Consider the following 24,314-nt stretch of genomic DNA (forward strand, 5'->3'; position numbering starts at 1 on the left):
TGTGATGACAGGAAGAATTTGTCACAGAATAGCTTCTGGCCCCTTCCATTTCAAACCTTGATCATCTTCTATTACCCACAAATTTCTGGTGCCAGGTCCTTAACTGCCTGTTCACCTCAGCTCAGTCATGGAACTGGTTGAGTCAGCACAATCAGCATTAGAAGCATTTCTGTAAACCACTCCTAAACGAGTGGCTAGAAATAGTTAACTATACACAGAAGCAAATGTGAACCTCATAAATACATACCTCTAATCCAAACTAAATGTCTGCTTGACTCCACTTCCCTTAGTCTGATCCCAAAAATGGGATTGCAGTCACCAATTCAAGAAGGGAGTATATTGGAGAGGAAATTGCACTCGAAAGAGACCATGGTCTTAACCAATTATAGTTCATTTATCTTACTTGTATAAATTTTACAAAAACCTACAAGCATGTGAACAGTTTACTGGACCCTCACATGGCTGAGAAGGTGAAGGGGCCTGAGCCGAGGCTTTGATTGTCTTTATAGAAATCCATTCTGTCAATCAGAACAGATGTAGCTGATGAGCAGTTGGCTCCATTACCGGCACCTACTGGCTGAACGAGCATCCCTGAATGTTGACTGCTAACGTTCATAAACATCTGCACATGTTTATGACTAAAGACTAGGTTCTCACTCTAACTTGTTCCAAGTTCTGTTTTGCCACCCTTTGCTTTCGTTATATGTTATTGCAGCCTTCATCCGTACAGTTAGGCATTTTTAAATATGTGGTATATATTAAGGGGCTTTCTAGGATCACAGAACATATCTCTCTACAAAGGAGGATGTAAGAATAGTTTGGATTAAAGGGCAAAATCCGAGCATCCCTGAATGTTGACTACTGACATTCATAAACATCTATAGGTGTTTATGACTAAATGCGAGGTTCTCACTCTAACGTGTTTCAAGTTGTTTTGCCATTTTTTTCTTTCATTAAACCGTTCCTTCTTGCCTTCCTTTAAACACTCATTTGCTGTAGTCTCAACCTCTTTCATTTTTATGTTACTGAAGCTTTGATCTGCAGACAGTAGGTATTTTTAAATACATGGTGTATACTAAGGGACTTTATAAAGACAGGATTACAGAAGATATCTATCTCCAAAGGAGTATGTAAGAATAGCTTGGATTAAAGGGAAAAACATGTAGATCAGGTAGAGGAAAGTATTAAGCAGTCAACTGATGAGCGAGCCAACCAACCAAGCCACCGGGAGTCCTAGGAAGCATTTCCTGCCCTCAGATCAGGTCAGGAGCCAGACATTGGTGTCTGTGTGTTGACTTCTCCTCTACTGGAATGCACGTGTGTTGACAGGAGGAACTGCATCCTTCATCTCATGTGTCCAGCATGGTACATGTGCAATCAGCTTTATCAAACGAATGAATGAATGACCAAACATGGAGAATGGTCTATTTTGTTGACGGACGGTTAGGATTGTTGATGATTAGGAGTCATTGGAAACCTTGGCAAGTGTGATTCTGGCAAAGGTGAGGCAGAGGAAATCAGATCAGAGAAATTCCGGAAGCATGTTGTTTATGAAGGAAACTCATTGTGGATGCATGCTACAGGATGTAGGGAGTGAGGGGAACCGGAAGTGCAGTTCCGAACAGGGCCAAACATCTGGGTTTTATTTTATAAAAGAAGGTTTCCAAAAAGAGAGGCTGAGACCCAAAGAAAAGAGAGCTGGAGGCCGGGTGCAAGAGGCAGAACAGGGATGTGTCTAGATGAGGGTGACAAAAGGCCTTCCTGAAGCCGGTGACTTAACGGGCTTGTATGGTGCAGGGTCCTGGACCTTGGTCTCCTGTAGGGAAATGCTTACCTCAGGGGCCACAACACCGGCACAAGCAAATGAACTTCCTGGTAAAAAGGAGGGACACCATCACAGAGACATCAGAAGGGAGGCATCAGAGGCACCAGGTAACGGGAGGGGAAGCAACATGCAGCATGGACAGACGGCAACAGTGGAATGAGAATGCACCAGAAGGTCCTGGTGGGTGGCAAGCAGCATTCTGCCTCTGCCAACTCATCAACACAACACGGGTTCTTTTCGTTTTTCCTCTAACCACAAATCATTCATTAATTTTCTTTAGTGTCCTCCGGGATTGCCATCCTCCCATTTCCATTGAGGAGATTCCTGAACTTTACAAAAGTGTTCTGTGGGTTAGAACCAGACTTGAAAGCAGCGAGGGAGGAGCACAAACACACATTTCATCATGAATTTTCATCATGAATTACATGCACCTGGTAGTCCTTCCTCAGACGGGTGCATATTTTACCTAAGTGAATTACCCTGGAGTTGTGACTTTCTAATTCTGTCTTAATTAAACATGTTTCCTTTCCCAATTAGCCAGGTCTATGTTGAGTTTTAATGTAACTCTCCAAGGTGCCAACATTTCCCCCAACCTACTGTCACACACAAATTAAATGTCCACACATTCCACTTATTCAAGTAAAAGAACCAGATGTTCATTCCCATTTTTTTTTTTTTTTTTTTTTTTTGAGACAGAGGCTCAGTCTGCCACCAGGCCAGAGTTGCAGTGGTGAGATCTCGGCTTACTGCAACCTCCGCCTCCTGGGTTCAAGCGATTTTCCTGCCTCAGCCTCCCGAGTAGCTGGGACTACAGGTGTGCACCACCACGCCCAGCTAATTTTTTGTTTTTTTAGTAGAGACAGGGTTTCATCATGTTGGCCAGGATGGTCTCGATCTCTTGACCTTGTGATCCACCCACCTCGGCCTCCCAAAGTGCTGAGATTACAGGTGTGAGCCACTGTGCCCAGCCCATTCCCTCTTTAATTAGCTTTTTCTCCTTTTTTTCCCTATGCCTTTTTGATTTTTTGATCTCAACACAAAGCAAACACAAATCTAGAAAGACAGAGAGAGAACTTCATCTGGAAACAAAAGATAGAACCCTTTTCATTTCATTGGCTGGCAATAAAGACTGAAACTTCATCACCATGTTGCCTGGCAACCCAGGAAATATTGTTGTGATTAAACAAAAACTATTTGGAGTAAATTCACAATGAAACAGCCGAAAAGCATTATATCATCCTGCATTCCACTATGAAGACATGAGCAGCAGACACCCTGGGACAGTTCACCCCCCAAAACACAAAAAACAAATATACAACATCGCCAAGAAGCAGCCTAGAGGCCAGGAAATTCCCTGGACTAGGATCAGAAATCCTGGGCAAGTCTCATAACCTTTGGGGCAGTCAGAGTTTTTTTCATCTGCAGAAAGAACAAGTAGAATTAATAAGCTCTGACATTTCATGTTTCAAAAGAAATAGTAAAGACTGGGAGCATCGTGCCAGTCATCTTTTTGAACAGCAGCATTCATTTAAGAGCCATGAACAGTGATCCACAGGCCTAAAGGGTCAAAGTCGCTGATCTTGCCTTACATAAAATCCACAGCGGGATTGGTTGGGTTCCCATAAGCTGTTGATGCCCCAGTTATTACAAGTAACTCTCCTGGCTTAGAAAAGCAGCAGCTCGGCGTTATGAGAACAGCTCATCTCATTAAGACAAAAACATCTCCTAGAAATTTCTTTAAGGCTATTATAGCGAGCAACCTTGGAATCAAAGAGACCTCGCAAAATTAAAGCAACTTGTTTGTGGAAATCACAAATGAGAAGACTTTAAAAAAAAAAATCCAACAAAAGAAGCTGCAGATGAAACCTAAAAACCGCAGCAACAAAGCTTTGAAGAATATAGTGTGGTGGCTAAAAACATTAAAATCAAAAGACTCTGGGTTCAAATTCTGTCTTTACCACTGATTGGTTGGGGTGTTATTGAAACTCTGCATCTTAGTTTATCCATCTGTATGTGAGTATGATCACTGTAGGAATGAAATGAGTTAATAATATGCTTAGAAGAGTGGCTGACACATAGTTAGCGGCTGCTGTTATTTCAGCATGAGCCCATAATTGTTAATACCAGTGCTAGGGTCAGATGGGCCTGGATTCAAAGCCCAGCACCACTGGTTATTAGCAGCTGACCTTTGTGCAAGCTTCTTAGCCTCCCTTTAAGTCTCGGTTTTTCATCAATAAGATGCGAATAATCATATAATACCTCATAAAGTCGTGAGGATTAAATGAGATAACGCTTGTGAAATGCACAGCACAATGTAGCTATCACAAATACTACTGTCCAGGATTCATCAAGAAATTTCTCTTCAATTTCCTTATTAATAGTTTCTCACTGTTTTTCCATGCCATAGAAAATAACAATGGGCCAGTCATGGTGCCTCATGCCTGTAATCTCGGTGGGAAGATCACTAGAGCCCAGGAGTTCGAGGGCAGCCTGGGCAACAAAGTGAAACCCCATCTCTACAAAAAATTTTAAAATTACCTGGGCTTGGTGGTGTACACCTGTAGTCCCAGCTACCTGGGAGGCTGAAGTGGGAGAATCACCTGAGCCCAGTAGGTTAAGGCTGCAGTGAGCCGTGATCATGCCACTACACTCCAGCCTGGGCAACAGAGTGAGACCCCATCTCAAAAAAAACAAAAACAAAAAACAAAACCCAAACAATAAATGGTTAAGATGGTAAATTTTATGCTATACATATTTTACTACAACATCTTTACATTAAAAAAAGAAAACGTCAGCTATCATGACATTTCAATGAGGAAAAAAATAGTCTTTTCAACAAATGATGCTGGGAAAGTTGGATAGCTGCATGCAAAAGAATGAAGTTGGACCCTTTCCTCACACTTACAGAAAAATTACCTCAAAATGAGTCAAAGACCTAAATGTAAAAGCTAAACTATTAAACTCTTAGAAGAAACATAGGCATAAGTATTTGTGGTCTTGGATTAGGCAATAGTGTCTTAGCTATTATGCCAAAATCACAAATATCCACAAAAAATACATAAATTGGACATGATCAAAATTACAACTTTTGCCTTTCAAGGGACACCATCGAGAAGGTTAAAAAAAAAAACCTACAGAATGGGAGAAAATATTAGCAAATCATATATCTGATAAGGGACTTGTATCCAGCATATATAAATAACTTTTACAACTTCTTAATAAAAACACAAATTACCCAATTAATAAATGGGCAAAGGTTTGGACTAGACACTTCTCCAAAAGAGATATACAGATGGTTAATAAGCACATGAATAGATTCTCAACATCATTAACTCTTAGGGAAAGGCAAATCAAAGCCACAATGATATCATTTCATACCCATCAGGATGAATATAATAAAAAAGACAGAAATAACAAGTGTTGGTGAGAATGTGGAGAAATTGGAACACTCATTGACATTGCCAATGGGAATATAGAATGATGCAGCCATTTGTTTGGAAAACAGTCTTGACAGTTCCTCAAAAGGTTAAACATAGAGTTACCATATGATCCAGCAATTCAACCCCTAGGTATATACCCAAGAGAACTAAAAACATGTCCATGCAAATATTGTACACAAATCATCATAGCAGCATTATTCATAACAATCAAAAAGTGTAAACAATTAACATTTCCACCAACTGATGAATAAATGTACCATATCCAGAAAATGGAATAGTATTCAACAATAAAAAGGAATGAAATGCTAATAAATGCTGCTGTATGAATGAAACTTGAAAACCTTGAAAGAAGCCAGTCACAAAAGACCACAAATACTGTGATTCCACGAAATCATACAGCCCATCAAGATAGCAAATCCATCAGCAGGAGAAAGTAGATCAGTGGTTTCCCAGAGGTGGGTCTATGGGGGATACCAATTATGGGAAATGGGGAAAGACTGCTGATAGGTACAGGGTTTCCTTCCAGAGTGATGAAAATGCTCTAAAACCGATCGTGGCAATGGTTACACAATTGTGAATATATTAACAACAACTGAATTGTACCCTTTAAATGAGTGAATTGTATGGCATGTGAATTATCCTTTAAAAGCAATGTTATACCCAGTAATGGATTGCTGGGTCAAATGATATTTCTGGTTCTAGGTTTTTGAGGAATCATCAACTGTTTTCCATAATGGCTGAACTAATTTACACTCCCACCAACAGTGGAAAAGCGTTCCTGTTTCTCCACAGCCTCGCCAGCATCTGTTGTTTCTTGGCTTTTTAAAATTGCATTCCGACTGGTGTGAGATGGTATCTCATTGTGGTTTGATTTGCATTTCTCTAATGATCGGTGATGTTGAGCTTTTTTTCATGTTTGTTGGCTGCATAAATGTCTTATTTTGAGAAGTGTCTGTTCATATCCTTTACTCACTGTTTAATGGAGTTGTTTGGTTTTTTTCTTACAAATTTGTTTAAGCTTCTTATAGATTCTGAATATTAGCCCTTTGTCAGATGGATAGATTGCAAAAATTTTCTCCCATTCTGTAGGTTGTCTGTTCACTCTGACAATACTTTCTTTTGCTGTGCAGAAGCTCTTCAATTAGATACCATTTGTCAATTTTGGCTTTTGTTGCAATTGCTTTTAAAGTTTTCATCATGAAATCTTTGCCCATGCCTATGTCCTGAATGGTACTGCCTAGATTTTCTTCTAGGGTTTTTTATAGTTTGGGGTTTTACATTTAAGTCTTTAATCCATTTAAAGTTAATTTTTGCATAAGGTGTAAGGAAGGGGTCCAGTTTCCATTTCCTGCATATGGCTAACCTGCATATCCCAGCACCATTTATTAAATAGGGAATCCTTTCCGCATTGCTTATTATTGTCAGGTTTGTTGAAGATCAGATGGTTGTAGATGTGTGGTCTTATTTCTGAGATCTCTGTTCTGTTCCAATGGTCCATAAAGGAATATAAATCATTCTATTATAAATATACATGCACATGTATGTTCATTGCCACACTATTCACAATAGCAAAAATGCGAATTCAACCTTAATGCCCATCAATGATAGACTGGATAAAGAAAATGTAGTAGAAATACACCATGGAATACTATGCAGCCATAAAAAGGAATGACATCATGTCCTTTGCAGGGATGTGAATGAAGCTGGAAACCATTTTCCTCAGCAAACTAACGCAGGAACAGAAAACCAAATGCCACATGTTCTCACTTATAAGTGGGAGTTGAACAATGAGAATACATGGACACAGGGAGGGGAACATTACACACCGGGGTCTGTCCAGGGGCAGGGGGAAGGAAAGCATCAGGAAGGATAGCTAATGGATGCCGGGCTCAATACCTAGGTGAAGGGTTGGTAGGTGCAGCAAACCACCATGGCACACATTTACCTATGTAACAAACCTGCACATCCTGCACATGTATCCAGGAACCTAAAATAAAATAAAATAAAATATCTGCAAAAAGACAAAAAAAAAAGCTGTTATAAATAAAAAATTAACAGTAGAAATACTCAGAAGCCTCTTCAGCTTGGAGGATCAATTCTGTAGACCTTCAGATGGGCCCAGGCCTATCTCCCAGCGTAAGCAGTAGGGGGCTGACAATGGGACTGTCTGGAAGGCACCTAAGATGGAGAGAACCTGGGAGAGATTCCAGACCAGTCGCTGAATATGTGCGAGTTCCCTGCACCCTTTCCCTTCTTCAGTTTCATGGGCGAAAGGTTGTTCAGTTTCACGGGTTAATGAAATTTGGAAACGCAGATAAACTGAGCACCCAGCCCTCTTTCCCCCAGTAAAATAGAACTGGTCACACCGCAAGTAGGCGTTCGTCTTCCTTGCTCAAGCCCCATCCCATGAATCCTGTCTACCTGTAAGAATCTACAGGAGAGCGCCATGAGGTAGACTGTGCTTTGGAGGATAGCATCTCAAGGGAGTTGAAAGTGAGGAAACTAGCAGTGAGCCACTGGTCAACAGTGTGCAAACTGTGAAGAGTTTGCCAGCAGAGGCTGGGGTGTTTGAAGCTTACCTCAAAAAGGAGTCCCAAGGCTTTGTGTAAAACACTGTCTACACATAGTATTACTGCAGATTCCTCCTAAGAACCTACTAGTTAAAATTTTGTGTGTGTGAGGTTGCAGGAAAAGCGTACAATATTAGAGCAGAAAAGACAAGAGACTCAAATAGAAATGCAAAATGTTTAAAAATCTTCTTTCTCACTTTCGATTACTCTTTTCTTTCTTGGGTTTCCTGTCTTCTTTCTTCCTTTGCCTCTCTTTCCCTCTTCTGTCCTGCAATCACCTTCCTCCTTCATGTCTGGTCACAAGATGTTTCAGTAAGCAGCTTGTGAACATCTCAGAAAATGTGTGTCTCTCTGTCTGTGTATGCTGATACCTACCGTGGCACCTCACATGAAATAATTACTCTCGTTTGAATTAAACGCTACTGCACGGTGATCATCGGTTACAGAGCTCGAGCCCAATTTCTGTGGGTTGATGCCATTTCCTTGGGTTTTAAAGCAGAAATCCTCTGAGCGATGTACCTTAGACCGTAGCCCTTACGTTTGGCTGGTTATTTTCCAAACCGCTCCTTGTTCATATGTGTATTCCTATTCTTTCCAAGGCATATTCTGTGAAAACACATCAAAGCATTTCATTCTTCTAAGTCAGAGACTGGGTCAGACTGTATTTTCCAAAGATGGCCACATTTTTGTGGATCCATTCTGACCATGTGAAAAACGTTGTCTACACATAGTATCACTGCAGATTCCTCCTAAGAACTACTAAAATTTTGTGTATGTGAGGTTGGCATCAAGAAATGGGGTCTATGTTCCCTCCCTTTGGACATGAGTGGAACTTTGTAATTCCTCTACCAATAAAGAATGGCTATGAGATCTCTGAGGTTAGGATATCAAAGGTAATACAGATTCCATCTGGGTCTCCTTTTCTTGGGACACATGAACTGGTATTCATTAGCCACGATGTAAGACATTTGACCCTCAAAGCTACTATGAGGGAGAGACAATAGGGAGACAGCACATAGAGAGTGCCAAGGAGCCCCAGCTGTTCCGGCCCCCAGCTGTTTGTGTCTTCCCAGCCCTGTCAGCAGACATATGAGTGAGTAAGCCTTCAGAGGACTCCAAGTTCAGCCTTCAAGTCATCCTATTCAATGCTAAGTGGAACAGCAACAAGCTATCCTTGCCCAGACTGAAGATTTGTGAGCAAAATAAATGTTTTTAAGCCACCAAGTTTTGGAATGAATATTACAGAGCCATACGACTGTAAGAGTGTCCTCCCCTAGACCAGGAGAAAGGAAGCTATTTTCTGAAATATAAACCTTCAGCTCCTCCATCACTCCTTAACAAGTCTCTAATCTGTAAGTCACCATCGTCTGATAGAACCTCCTGCCACAGAATGTGTTACTATGGGGCCTGCTCCCAAGTCACTGTCAGGTAGCAGCTGCTCGTCAGGGCAGGGCTGGAACAGAGAGAAGAAGGTTAAGCTAGTACCTCTGAAATATCTCCCAGGTATCATCCACGGGAGGTGACATCTCCCTCCCTATGTTTTAGTGATACACACATGTATGGTAAAATTATGAGAAAAAAGCAAGAGAATGGTCAATAAGAAATTCAGTGTAGGGCAGGCGGTGAGGTCAGGCACACAGGTAGTGAATGTTAAATTCAAGGGTGCTCATTTGACGGTTACGCTTCCTAACTTACATATACATTACCTATATTCCTTTGTGTGTATAAAATATTGCATAGCAAAAAAAAATGACTAAAAATAAATGTTAGGTTAATAAACGTTTCTAACTTAAAAAAAAAAAACAAGAACCACTTGGCCCCATCCAATGAGGTGCCCTGCCCTGCCCTCACTATATATATTCTGTCTCGTGCTGACTTCTCCATTCTTGCCGCATTCACATGGCTCTATCCAGTACTGGTCCCCTCCTGCTGTGGCCTAACTGGTTTCCTGCCCCTATTTCTTCTTCCCATGACACACTTCTGCTGTCCTGTCAGCCTTCCTTTTTTTTTTTTTGTCTGAGACAGGGTCTTGCTCTGTCGCTCAGGCTGAAGTGCAATGGTGCCATTATTGCTCACTGTAGCTTCAACCTCCTGGGCTCAAGGATCCTCCCACCTCAGCCTCCCATGTAGCTGGGACCACAGGTGTGCACCACCACACCTAGCTAAATTTTAAAAAAAAATTTACAGAGACAAAGGTCTCATTTTGTTGCCAGGCTAGACTCGAACTCCTAGGCTCAAGGGATCCTCCCACCTCCATCTCCCAAAGTGCTGTGATTATAGGCATGAGCCACCACACCCCACCCAGTTAGCCTTCTTAAAGCACCACTCTAATCCTGCCTTGCACAGCTCAGTCTCTTTCAGAGCCCCTCATGGGTCCAGCATTAAAATCTAGAGCCCAGGCTGGGCACAATGGCTCATGCCTGTAATCTCAGCACTTTGGGAGGCCAAAGCAGACAGATAACTTGAGGCCAGGAGTTTGAGACCAGCCTGGCCAATGTGGCAGAAAACCCATCTCTATTAAAAATACAAAAAATTAGCTGGGCGTGGTGGTATGTGCTTATAGTCCCAGCTACTCAGGAGGTTGAGGCAGGAGAATCGCTGAACCCAAGAGGCAGTGAGCCTGTATCATGCCACTGTACTCCAGCCTGGGGGACTGAGTGAGACTCTTTTTCAAAAATAATAATAATAATAATAATAATAATCTAGAGCCTGACTTCCTTAGCCTGGTAGTCAAAGCCCTCACAATCCAGATGCTTCCTGTTCATGATGCTCCAGCCAAGCCATGCCTTTTCCCATTCATGTCTCCTGATCTCCCACACAAGTGTCTTTGTTCTGCGATTCCACTTGTCTCTCTCCTACTTCTGCGCGTTTCCGTCACATCCATCCTTGAAAACCCAGTTCCAGTATCTCCACTTTCTTTTTTTTTTTTTTTTTTTTTTTGAGACGGAGTCTCGCTCTGTTGCCCGGGCTGGAGTGCAGTGGCCGGATCTCAGCTCACAGCAAGCTCCGCCTCCCGGGTTCACGCCATTCTCCCGCCTCAGCCTCCCGAGTAACTGGGACTACAGGCGCCCACCACCTCGCCCGGCTAGTTTTTTGTATTTTTTAGTAGAGACGGAGTTTCACCATGTTAGGCAGGATGGTCTCTATCTCCTGACCTCGTGATCCACCCGTCTCGGCCTCCCAAAGTGCTGGGATTACAGGCTTGAGCCACCGCGCCCGGCCAGTATCTCCGGTTTCATGAGGGCTTTTCTGATCTACCCTAGGGTAGATACACGCACAGCATTCTCACCACTCCTCGCCAGCAGGGCTCTAAGTGTTATGGACAGGGAGCACTCCTCACTTTCTGACCTGCGTATAGGTAGTCCATGCCCGTTCCTTTCCCCTATGAGACTGCAGGTTCATTTAGGGCAGGGGCCATAACTGATTCATTCTGTTTGCCCTTAAAATTTCTTAACACATCAGGCAGGGCGTGGTGGCTCATGCCCATAATCCCAGCACTTTGGGAGGCCAAGGCAGGTGGATCACCTGAGGTTGGGAGTTTGAGGCCAGCCTGACCAACATGGAGAAACCCCGTCTCTACGAAAAATACAAAATTAGCCGGGTGTGGTGGCATATGCCTGTAATCCCAGCTACGTGGGTGGCTGAGGCAGGAGAATCGCTTGAACCTGGGAGGCGGAGGTTGCAGTGAGCCGAGATCGCGCCATTGTACTCCAGCCTGGCGTTAAGAGCTAAACTCCATCAAAAAAAAAAAAAAATTTCTTAACACATCAAACATTCTATATTTTTAGAATGAATGAATGGGACACTAAATAAATGAATTCTACATCAAGATAATGAATGAATTCTACATAAAGAGCTAACCTAGGAACACTATGAAGTGAAGAAAATTTGTCTTTGATGTCTCCAGCCTACCTAGCTAGTTGCCCTCCCTGCTAGGAGTTTATCCCTTCCCATCCTAGGAACTGCATATCTACTCGCCCAAGCAGAACCTGCCTCTGGAAAAATATCTGCTAAATTCATTTACGCTCCTATATAAACCACTGAGAAGGCTTCTGAGGTTATTGCTCTTTCACTGAGAAGCACTTATTTTGTTAGCAGAATACAAGGTTGAAGACTATATCAGTACTGGATTGAATAGTGTAGTCCCAAAATTTGTTTCCCCTCCCGCAACCTCAGAAGGTGACCTTATTTGGAAAGAGGGTCTTTGCAGATCTTAGTTAAGGTGGGATCATACTGGACTGGGGGGACCCTCAGTCCAATGACTGGTATCTTTATAAAAAGATCACGAAAGACACAGAGACAAAGACAGCTGCATGAAGAGACAGAAATTGGAGTGACGCGGCTAAGGAATACTAAGGATTGCCCGCAACCACCAAAAGCTAGGGAGAGACAAAGACGGATACATCCCTGGAGCCTTTAGACACTTTGATTTCAGACTTCTGACCTCCAGAACTGTGAGAGAATGCATTTCTGTTGTTTTAAGCCACCCAGTTTGTTGTACTTTGTTACAGCAGCCCAGGAAACTAATACCATGTCTAAAAATCTGAAATACTGGCTTCTATGGCACAACTGGACCCTTGGGAGAGGTATGTTGGGAGAAGGCTCCTGGTGCCCCAGAAGAGACCCACACCACCTGTTCTACTGTCCCAACCAGGCGGCTTGGCAGATGAGGGGAAGGAGCAAGGCTGAGAGGCGAACAGACCCTCAGCCATCACCATCGACAACTTGTAAAATGTGGGAACCAACAAGCACCCACTAACCTCTTTTTGCACTGAGCTTGTTCAGCTGCCTGCTGAGTGGGCTGAGAACAAAGTCAGGTGCAGTCATGAATACATGAGCCAATGCAGCGGTTATTAATACTTTGGTGTCATTGATCCTCAAAGAACATGGTGTGACCTAGGGACTTTCTCTGCAAGAAACACATGCAGATACTGACTGAAATTTGCATACAGTTTCAGGGGGTTTCACAACCCCCTGAAGCCTCTCCATAGAGGTAAGAACCTTTGATCTCATCAAACAATGATGTGTCCAAATTTAAACTTACAGAAGAGGTACAATTCCAACATTGGCGAGTAGTTTTGTTTCTGTGTATGAGCACTGAGTACAGAGTAGAAGCTCACCAAGTAAAATCCTAGCACTTCCCTTTCACCAAGAAATTTACTTAAACTTCTCAGCCTCAGTTGTCTTGTCTGAAAAAATGAAAAATAGTGATACTGCTTCCCAGAGCCACGGTCAGGATTAAATCAAGTAATGTCAGCTATAGACTCCTGAATCGCCCTGGACTTCCCCTTCCGAACCCTGAGTCCTCTTGTAATCATTCAACTTAAGCAGTTGTTCAGTAGCCATAACCCAGTAAATTGTAAGCTTCAGGAAAGCTTTATTCACAACTGTATTCCCTGGGGCTCTGACTGTCTCGTTCAGTATGGTGCCCGCCTCATGGCTTCTGCTCAGTAAATGGTAGCTCTTACGAATATCCAGTTCAAACTGGTAATGACAAGGAAGCATTGCTAGACAACGAAAGGGTATCTGCTAAAATGTCTGCGTTCAGAAACCTATAGTGGGCTCCACGGAAGAAGAACAAGTGTTGTCTTCTTTCTTTGTTGCTGTCCTCAAACAAAGAAGTGAGGCATTGTTGCAAGACTCAAAGTCTATCACTCCCACAGAGCACCAGGAAATGAACCTCTTCCCTCAGATTCCCCCACCCCAGTTCTGATCCACACAGAGCCTTCTGAGACTCAGCTCGATCTGTGAGTCTAAATGGACAAGACAGCAGCTGCTGAGTGGGAGGCAGCACCATCTCTGGCGAGAGGCCCCAGCCCTTTCCCAAGAAGGTGTTACTTTTGATTTCCTTCAAGTGTGATCAAGGTGGGTGAAGGGTGACTGCTGGAAGTCTAGGCGAGGTGTGGGCTGGCTGAGTCAGGGCTGGCCACGTTCCCCTTGGGAAATTCCCATAGGGAGGGAGCAGGTGGCAGTTGTCAGCTGGGAAATTAACCTGGCGTGACTTTAAGATCAATGGGTAGACTGTAATCTGCCCACGGAAAAACCTGGGTCTAATTAAGGGACAGCACTCTGGGTGGAAGTGAGATCCTGTGTGTGGAATGAAGTCCTTCACCTTGGCCTTCTCTGTCTCCAAGTGGTACTGTTTCCACCTCTCTAGTTCACAGGAATGTTGTTAGAATAAATCAAATGAAATGATAAATATATACATTTGAAAACTGAAAAAGTGCTCACGGAGTAGATTAATAAAATAGTATCTAAAAGAATAAGGCAGATTTTCATATTGTTACTTAAAAAGTTTAATTAAAATGCTATTGAAAAATATTAATGTAATTTATTACTATTAATTTACCTCCACTTAGCATCAGGAAGCAATTTCCCCATTTTAGGGGATGGAGCCCTGGCCAAGGAATCAGCATCTGTGGCTGACTCTTACTTGATTAGCCACGTTTGCTTCAGGGCAGCATATCACAAAGGAATAAAAAAAATACCAGAACTGCCCAACAATAAAAAGTTTTCTTGGAGACATTTTAAGCTTCCTCTCAAATCCTCGTGTTTTACATATATTTCAAATTCTTAGCCCAAGTCCAAAAGACGGACTATAAATAAATTTGCAGACAGATATTAAAAGGTAGAAAGTTCAGGGTGACATGGGACCCCATGAACCCTGGGATTCATGGGGGAATGAAATCTAGAGAGAGGGACTTGTTCCTCCCGGACCAAGATAAACTCCCAGGGAAAACTTCTCCTACAACGTGGAGACAAAGCAGGACTATTTCCCAGGAGAGGAGAACAGACAGCTTTCTATCAATAATGACTACCATTGTGTTGGACATCAACTATGCACTAGATACCTTCTCCGCATCACTTCTAACCCTCAAACAAGTCCCAGTTTATAAATGAGATTGAGAGAGCACACAGGAAGTATAAGATCACAGAGGCTAAAGAATGGTGGGCTCCGGGTTTGAACCGAGGCCTACCTGTTCCGTCAGCTCACCCTTCTCAGCCATGCTGTGGTTATTCACCATGAGACCCAGAGGAGCTGGCACTGCCCATCTTGGAGAATGGGTGTGATCACATGAGGTCCAGCTGGGCATTTTTGCAGGCTGAGCTGTGCCTCTTCCCTAATCGGGGACAGTTATACTGCCAGAAGTCCAATATTAAGCTAGACAAGCCATTTTCTTAGCTTCCATCCAGGAAATAAAAGTTTTAAAACCAGACATGAAAAAATGTGGGTTTTTTTTTTAACTTTTTATTATGGAAATTTTCAAATACACACCAAAGTTAAGGGAATGGTAAAAGTTAACCTCCCTGTGCCATAACCCACTTTCAACCACCATCAACATTTTACCATTCTTGTTTCATCTGTTCTTCCTATTTTCTGGAATATTTTAAGTAATCCCAGACCTCAAATCATTTCACCTGTAAATATTTCAATATTGATCCTAATACATAATGACTTAAATTTAACATGACCACGAGTCCACTATCACTCTTAAGAAAAGTAATAATTCCTTAATGTGTTTGATTTTTCCCCAATTGTCTCCAAAATGTCTTCTTATAGTTGGTTTGAATCTGGTCCACATATTACAAAATTTGGTTGTTTTAGTCCTATGCAATTTCTTTTATGTAAAAATTCTTTTGTAAATACGGGAACATGATTGCTGGGTGGTCTAAGAGATTTCTTTCACAATCAATGTAAGAAGACAGAACTACCCAAGCAAATCAAACTACATTATCCAAGCAGTGTACTTCATGTTAGTTGAAATTATTTCAGCATTAAGAATTGATTCCTATTCTTGCTGTAGGCACAGAGTGGATTTTCCTTGTAATGAAGAATGTGTGCACCAATGAGGGAAACAATGTGTGTGGAACAGGTGTGAAGTGAACTTGGTGATCACCTTAACAGTCCATGCAGTTGTTCTGAAGTAAAAGAACTGTTTCTTAAAAAATAAAAGCAGTATATGCAGCACCAACAATAATGGCAATCAGTTGAAATTTGCAAATGCTTAAAATTATTAGCAATTAGTTTTTACTCTCCCTTCTTTAGAAAATAAGGCGTACGTGTTGTCATTTTTGTGTTTTGTAATTAACACACGAGAAGATGATGCAAGGATAAGCAATATTTGTACACTCCCAGGCCTCAGTTTCTTTTTTTTAATTAATTTATTTTTTATTATACTTTAAGTTCTAGGGTACATGTGCACAACATGCAGGTTTGTTCTATATGTATACATGTGCCATGTTGGTGTGCTGCACCCACTAACTGATGCAGCTGGAAGCCTCAGTTTCTTTAGCTTCAAAATGGTGGTGTCTGGCATCGAGGTGTTGGTGACGAAGGACTCTTCCAGTTAATCATCAGTAGTGAATACTGATCACATCAGTAGTGAACACATGGTGTGCCACCCAGACACCCCTTCAAGACTGAGACACTCATTTCCCAGGTTGCCTGGAGTCTTGGCAGCTGATGGCTCACAGTTAAGTTTCTCCCCAAGAATGACTCTTGGCCCAAGCACATTCCTTTCCATGACCCACCCACAACCATTGACTAGTTGATGTGGAAGGTGTTAAGGCCAGGCCTCACGTTTCAGTTGAGAAAACTCTAAAAGGCCATCCCTCTTTAGGATGGTCTCGGGCTCTACTGCAACTGTATCAGAGTCCAGTATTCCCCTCTGCCCAGTACTACTTTCCTTACTCCTTACAGGTAATGTTCAAAAGAGCACTCCCCAATGAACTTCTCACCCACAAATCTGAGTTTCAGTTTCCTGGGAACTGACCTACAATAGCTTCTATAATTCCATGATCTGCCTCTGCAGGTCATCAGCCAAGACCCTACCACATTTATCTGATGCCCAAACCCCAACATTTATGGCTCAAGTGCAATGGGCTGGCAGCCAGAAAGAAGATGGCTTCCTTTGGAATACAAGAGTTCTGAGGTCCACAAAGCAGACAGAACCACACCCAGGCCAAACTGTATCCCAAATTCCTCAAGGGTCAGATCATTTTCGTAATCCTGAACAGCTAAAACTGCCATCACAGTTGTGAACGCAGAAAAAGAATGTCAGCAAAACTACCCGGAAATGATAAAGGCAACAATATTTCCATGTAATAACTAACACAGCAGCCAGAGTGAGCCTTTTAAAATTAAAGCCAGGTTATGTCACCCCCAAACTCAAAACCCTCCAATGGAAAGTCATTCTTCTCCTCTCACTCATAATATAATCCCACATTTCTACCTTGGACTCCAAAACCTAACACGCGGCTGCTTATCTCTCTGACCTCATAGTCTACTACTCTTTCCCTTATTCAGTCCGCTACAACAACACAGGTCTTCTCACTGTTTCCAGAACATTCCAAGCCCACTCCTGCCTCAGGGTTTTTGCTCTTGAGGTTTCTTCTGCCTGGATTTCTCTTCCCCCAGTAGCTACGTGGTTTCACCTGTATTTCCTTCAGGTCTATTATCAACTGTCATCTTATCAAGGATGCCTTCCTGCCTTTTCCATAGAAGGGTCTTCAAAATACGGTGCTTGCTCCTAGGTTCACAAAATCTTTCCAAGGAGTACCTGGGCACTTAGGTAGTTTAAGGGAAATACTTTTCATGAGCCTCAAGCTTTACCTGCATTCATTCCTAAATTTGAGTATCACCAGGGTCAAGTATCTTACAAGCTCCCATTTCTCACCCCTGCTTTCATAATAGATCCTTTTCCCACTTTACAAAAGAAATATTTACCTGACCCTCATTTCAAATCTTATAATGATGTCTTGTCCATGCAAAACCTCCAGGGTGACCGGCAAAGGTTTATTTGAATGTTGAGGTTGTTTTTGAGAAAGTGCAATGAGTCTGATGACTAATAAAATATCTTTTTGCAGTTCAATTAGTTTCTAACTCATTACTTGCAACAAAATGAAAGGAGTTTCTAATAGAGTTATTCATGATAGATACCTAAAAATGGTTTTGATGAAAGATCACCAAGTGATTTCTGGCGTTTAACTCAGAAGGAATTCAGAGACTTGAGTAACACTGCTCTAACAGAAACTTTCTATGCTTATCTTCTTAGGGATGCAGACAAGATTTCTTTAGGACTTCCATCTATGAAAATCAAGACAGTAATACAATTGATGTTGAGCCTTGTATCACTCAAGCAGTAAGTCATACTCAGCCATGGGTATATGAACTAATTATGATTTAAAAGGGAGACCCAGACTATTTCATAACAAGATGCATTCTCAATGAAATTGTGCTTTTTATGTTATAAGAAATTATTAAGGTTTCTAAGCATAAAAACAAGTTATGTTAAGATAAAAATCTGCGGGAGGAGTAAAATGGAAATACAAGTTCAGGGAGAATATGGGATAATGTTAGGTGTTCTCACCACTAAAAATGGTAAGTATGTGAGATAATGCATATGTTAATTAGCTCAACTGAGCCATTCCACAACGTATACATGTTTCAAAACATCATGTTGTACATGATAAATAGATGCAATTTTATTTGTCAATTTAAAGTAAAATAAAAGAAAACTGAACGATGTAATATTTCCAATAAAGATAACCTTGTTTATGAGCTTTTAAACAGATAAATAGATGATGGTAGATATCAAATTAATATGGCATTTAGATTCCATTAGATACTTTTTTTTTTTTTTTTTTTTGAGATGGCGTCTCGCTTTGTCACTAGGCTGGAGTGCAGTGGTGCGATCTCAGCTCACTGCAACCTCCGCCTCCTGGGTTCAAGTGATTCTCCTGCCTCAGCCTCCTGAGTAGCTGGGACTACAGGCACATGCCACCACGCCCAGCTAATTTTTGTAATTTTAGCAGAGATGGGGTTTCACCATTGGCCAGGATGGTCTAGATTTCCTGACCTTGTGATCTGCTTGTCCTGGCCTCCCAAAGTGCTGGAATTACAGGCATGAGCCACCGCGCCTGGCCCATTAGATACATTTTAAGAACATATATAATCATTTAATTTTTCAGCAAAAGCAATACATTTTACAATATACAGAAAGTTAATTCTTTACAACTACTTATTATAAAATTTAGAAGTCCATATGAAAATAGTAAGAATTGTCACTATTAACACCATGGAAATTAAAAGGATAATAACAGAATGTTATGAAAAATTTTATGCCCACAAACTTGATAACTTAGATGAAATGTACCAATTCCTTAAGGACACAAACTATCATATTTCACAAAGGAGAAATAGATAATCTAAATAGGCTTGTATCTATAAGATAAATCGAATACATAATTAATAACCTTCTACAAAGAAAGCACTAGGCCCAAATGGTGAATTCTACCAAACATGTCAGGAAGAAATGATATTAACTCTCCACAATCTCTTCCAGAAAAACTGAAGCAGAGAGAACACTTCCTAACTCATTCTAAGAAGTCAACATTACCTTAAGGAGGAATAAGTTCTAGTGTTCTCTACCACTGTAGGATGACTACAGTTAACAATAATATACAGTTTCAAATAGCTAGAGGGAGGATACTAAATGTTCCCAATACAAGGAAATGAACTTTGAGATAATGGAATGCTAATTATCCTGATCTGATCATTATATATTATATGTATTGCAACATCAATATGTAGCCCATAAATATGTATAATTATTATTGTCAATAAAAAAAGTTTAATAAAAAAATATATTACCAGAAAGGAAAACTACAGACCAATATCTCCCATTAACACAGATGCAAAAATCCTCAATAAAACATTAGTAAATTGAATTCAACAATGTACAAAAAGGATTATAAACCATGGCCAAGTGGGACTTCTTCCTCCAGATATGCAAGGCTGGTTCAACATTCAAAACTCAATCAATGTAATTTACCATATCAACAGACTAAAGAAGAAAAATCATAAGATTTTATCAATTGATGGATAAAAGTCATTTGACAAAACCCAACACTCATTTATGGTTTTTAAAACTCTCAGCAAACTCGGAACAGAGAGAAACTACCCCAACTTGATTTAAAAAAAAAAAAAAAAAACCTCAAAACTCCTGCAGCTATTATATTTAATGATGAAAAACTAGACACTTTCCTCTAAGTACCTTGGGAACAAGGTAAGGGTGTCCTTTCTCATTACTCATAATCAGCATTGTACTAGAAGACTTAGCTAGTGCCATAAGACAGGAAAAGGAAAGAAAAGGTATGTAGAATATGAAGGAGGAAATAAAACTGTCTTTGTTCACAGATGATATAATTGTCTATATAGAAAATCCCAAAGAATCACTAAAAATCTCTTAGGACTAACAAGCTAATATAGCAAGTTTGCAGACTTACTATGGAAAAGTCCATTGTTTTTCTATACCAGCAAATAAAAATCATAATTTGAAGTTGAAAAAACAATACAATTTACAATAGCACTAAAAAAAGAAAATTTATGTATAATTCTAACAAAATATGTACATAGTCTGTATGCAGAAAAATATAAAACTGTGATGAAAGAAATCAAAGAAAAATAAATGGAAAGATTCCATGTTCACAGATTGGAAGACTCACTATTGTTAAGATGTCAATTCTTCCAAACATGATCTATAGATTTAATGCCATCCCAATAAAAAATTCCCAGTAAGCTACTTTGTAGATGTTGACATAATGATTCCAAAGTTTACATGTAGATGTTGACATAATGATACCAAAGTTTATATAGAAAGGCAAAGACCTGACTGGGTGAAGTGGCTCATGCCTGTAATTCCACCACTTCAGGAGGCCAAGGCAGGTGAATCACTTGAGCTCAGGAGCTCAAGACCAGCATGGGCAACATGGTGAAACCCCTTCTCTACCAAAAATACAAAAAATTAGCCAGGCGTGATGGCATGCACCTGTGGTCCCAGCTACTTGAGAGGCTGAAGCAGGAGGATTTCTTAAGCCCGGGAGGCAGAGGTTGCAGTGAGCCGAGATCATGCCACTGCACACCAACCTGGGTGACAGAGTGAGACTCTGTCTCAAAATAAAACAAAATATATTTTAAAAAGGCAAAAACTAGAAGGAAGACTAATTGGGAAAACTCACACAACCTGATTTCAACATTACTTTAAAGCTACAGTAATGAAGACAGCATGGTATTGGCAAAAGAGCAGAAACATAGATCAATAGAACAGAACAGAGAGCCCAGAAATAGATTAACACAAACATAATCGACTAATCTTTGATGAAAGAGCAAAGGCAGTTCAGCAGAGAAAGGACAGTCTTTTGCCAAATGGTGCTGGAAAAAAATGAACATCCATATGCAAAAACGTGAACCTAGATCTAATACCTTTCATGAAAATTAACTCAAAATCAATTAGAGACCTATATCTAAATTGAAACTAAAAAAATTCTAGAAGGAAGCATAGAAATAGTCTAGTGATCTTGATTTTGGCAATGAGTTTTTAGATACAACACTAAAAGCATGATCCCTGGGGAAAAAATAATAAGTTAGACATTTTTAAAGTTCAAACCTGTTCTAGGCCGGCACAGTGGCTCACACCCGTAATCCCAGCACTTTGGGAGGCCGAGGCGGGAGGATCACGAGGACAGGTGTTCAAGACTATCCTGGCCAACATGGTGAAACCCTGTCTCTACTAAAAATACAAAAATTAGCCGGGTGCAGTGGCGCATGCCTGTAATCCCAGCTACTCGGGAGGCTGAGGGAGGAGAATTGCTTGAACCTGAGAGGTGGAGGTTGCAGTGAACCGAGATCACATCACTGCACTCCAGCCTGGGCAACAGACTGAGACTGCGTCTCAAAAACAAAAACAAAAACAAAAAACTTCTGTTCTTCAAAAGACACTGTTAAGACAAGTGAAAGACATGCCACAGACTAGGAAAAAATATTTGTAAAACACATATCTGATAAGACTTATATGCAAACATACAAAGAACTCTTAAAACTGAACAATAAGAAAATAAACAGCCCAAGTTTTTAAATGGCAAAACATCTGAACAGACTCCTCACTGAAGTAAATATATACATGAAAAATAAGCAAGTGAAAATTTTCCAAACATCATTTGTCAGAAGGGCACTGGAAATTAAAACAAGATACTACTGTATACTTATTAGAATAGCTAAAATTAGAAAAAAAACTGAACTAATGGTTGATGAGCATGTGAGCAACAGGCACTCTCATTCCTTGCTGCTAGGAATGCAAAATGGAACAGACACTTTCAAAGACAGTTTGGCAAGTTCTTAAAAATCCAAACATAGTATCAACCAACAATCCAGCAACTGCACTTCTAGATATTTACCAAACCGATTTGGAAACTTCATATTCACACAATGGCCCATGCCTGTAGTCCCAGCAATTTGGGAGGCAGGGGTGGGGGTGGATCGCCTGAAGCCAGGAGTTCAAGGCCAGCCTGGCTAACATGGTGAAACCCCATCTCTACTAAAAATACAAAAATTAGCCGGGCGTGGTGGCACATGCCTGTAGTCTCAGCTACTCGGGAGGCCGAGGCATGAGAATCACTTGAATCCAGGAGGTGGAAGTTGTGGTGAGCTGAGATCATATCACTGCACTCCAGCCTGGGTGACAGAGTGAGATTCTGTCTCAAAAAAAAAAAAAAAGACAACTTATATTCACACAAAAATGTGCATGTGAATGTTTATAGCACCTTTATTCATAATCACCATAAACTGGAAACATCCGGTATGTCAATAGTGAGTGTATAAACAAACTTTTGCATATCCATGCAATGGAATATTATTCAACACTGAAAAGAAATGAGATATCAAGCTACAAAAAGACATGGACAAATCTTAACTGCATATTGCCAAGTGAAAGAAACCAGTTTGGAAAAGGAAAATCTATAACTACAATAAAAAGGATCAGTGGTTGGCTGAGCGTGGTGGCTCACACCTATAATCCCAGCACTTTGGGAGACAGAGGTGGACGGATCACCTGAGGTCAGGAGTTCGAGATCAGCTGGCCAACATGGTGAAACCCCATCTCTACTAATAATAGAAAAATTAGCCGGGTGTGGTGGCGCACGCCTGTAATCCCAGCTACTTGGGAGGCTGAGGCAGGAGAATTGCTTGAACTCGGGAAGTGGAGGTTGCAGTGAGCTGAGATTGCACCATTGCACCCCAGCCTGGGCAGCAAGAGCAAAACTCTGTCCATCTCAAAAAAAAAAAAAAAATCAGTGGTTGCCAGAGGTTTAGTGTAGGAAGGGAGGAACTAATAGGTGTTGCACAGGAGATTTTGGAGTCATAAAACTACTGTGTATGACACTGTAATTGTGGATACATGACTGCATTTATCAAGACCGATTTAACTTAACAGCATGAAGAAAAAGCCTTAAGGTGTGAAATTTTTAAAGTATCATTTAGGAGCCTGGGGAATTCTCAGATGGAATGCAGAAAGTGACAAAAGAATCTAACTATATTAAAAATGCATGAAATGACCTCACTGAAGTAGATGTGGGAAAAAGTTGTTGTCCTAAAAAACTTTGGAAATGAGTGGAATCTGTAAGACTAACAGCAAAGAAGCTACACATAAGCACTGTATTCTGGCTGATAAAGTTGCTTCCCACAGGCATACTGGTTAACAATTCTGTTAGTGCTATGCAAGTATACTGGAATTGAATAAGCAAATGGATGGCTTGTACAGTGGAAGATTACAGACAAGCAACAGGAGGATGCTGGAGTGATCTGTGTGTGTGGTAATGGACTAGAGTTGGAGATGTCTGCTATGAACCCATGTTTAGCTTAATATGAACACGTGGTTACATAAAGAATTATTTACAGATGTTCTTACATACACTGGTTAGTCTACATATGTATTTCCTTGCTTTGTCAGCTGAGAAAAGTAATGACACACCAGAATCAGTAAGCACACCTATAGCCTAGGTATTGGTTTCTAATACCATTCTCCAATAAATGGAACCAGTGCTCCTTAGAATAATGGCTGATTGTAGAACTGGAGCAGGACATAGATAAGATGAATCTGGACATTTTGTAGTGCCCAGTAAGGAAGTGCTTTAAAAAAAATGACTGGGGTATGCCAAAGGGACATAGAAGCCAAGTAAAAGAGCTCCCAACAGCCAAAGCTGAAATAATTCAAGAAACAAAATAAATAAAATAGTACTGATTATAACCCAAAGTATAAAAGAAATATCCATGAGTCCATTCTAATATAGATAAATGACTAAATTAATAAATGGAGAGAAGAGAGAAATCGCCTGTGTAGAATAATGTAATAATAAATTATGTAGGTATTCCACCCTGAAACACGTGGAGCATCACTCTCCACTCCTTACATGTGGAAGTAGAGTGACCTCCTTCTAAAGAACACAGTATAGAAAATGGGGGCGGGGGGCACTGGGTGCAGTGGCTCATGCCTGTAATCCCAGCACTTTGGGAGGCCAAGGCAAGTGGATCACGAGGTCAGGAAATTGAGACCATCCTGGCTAACACGATGAAACCCCCTCTACTAAAAATACAAAAAATTAGCCGGGCGTGGTGGTGGGCACCTGTGGTCCCAGCTACTCGGG

At 41.0% G+C, this 24,314-nt stretch overlaps 1 protein-coding gene across 1 annotated transcript in view; it reads right to left on the minus strand.

The window, feature by feature from the left end:
• Positions 1–24,314, minus strand: part of FOXO1 (forkhead box O1) — a 339,803-nt gene that overhangs the window by 175,405 nt on the left and 140,084 nt on the right. The gene's annotated exons all lie outside the window — the stretch shown is intronic.

Source organism: Macaca fascicularis, chromosome 17, assembly GCF_037993035.2.
Source record: "Macaca fascicularis isolate 582-1 chromosome 17, T2T-MFA8v1.1".
Taxonomy (NCBI): domain Eukaryota; kingdom Metazoa; phylum Chordata; class Mammalia; order Primates; family Cercopithecidae; genus Macaca; species Macaca fascicularis.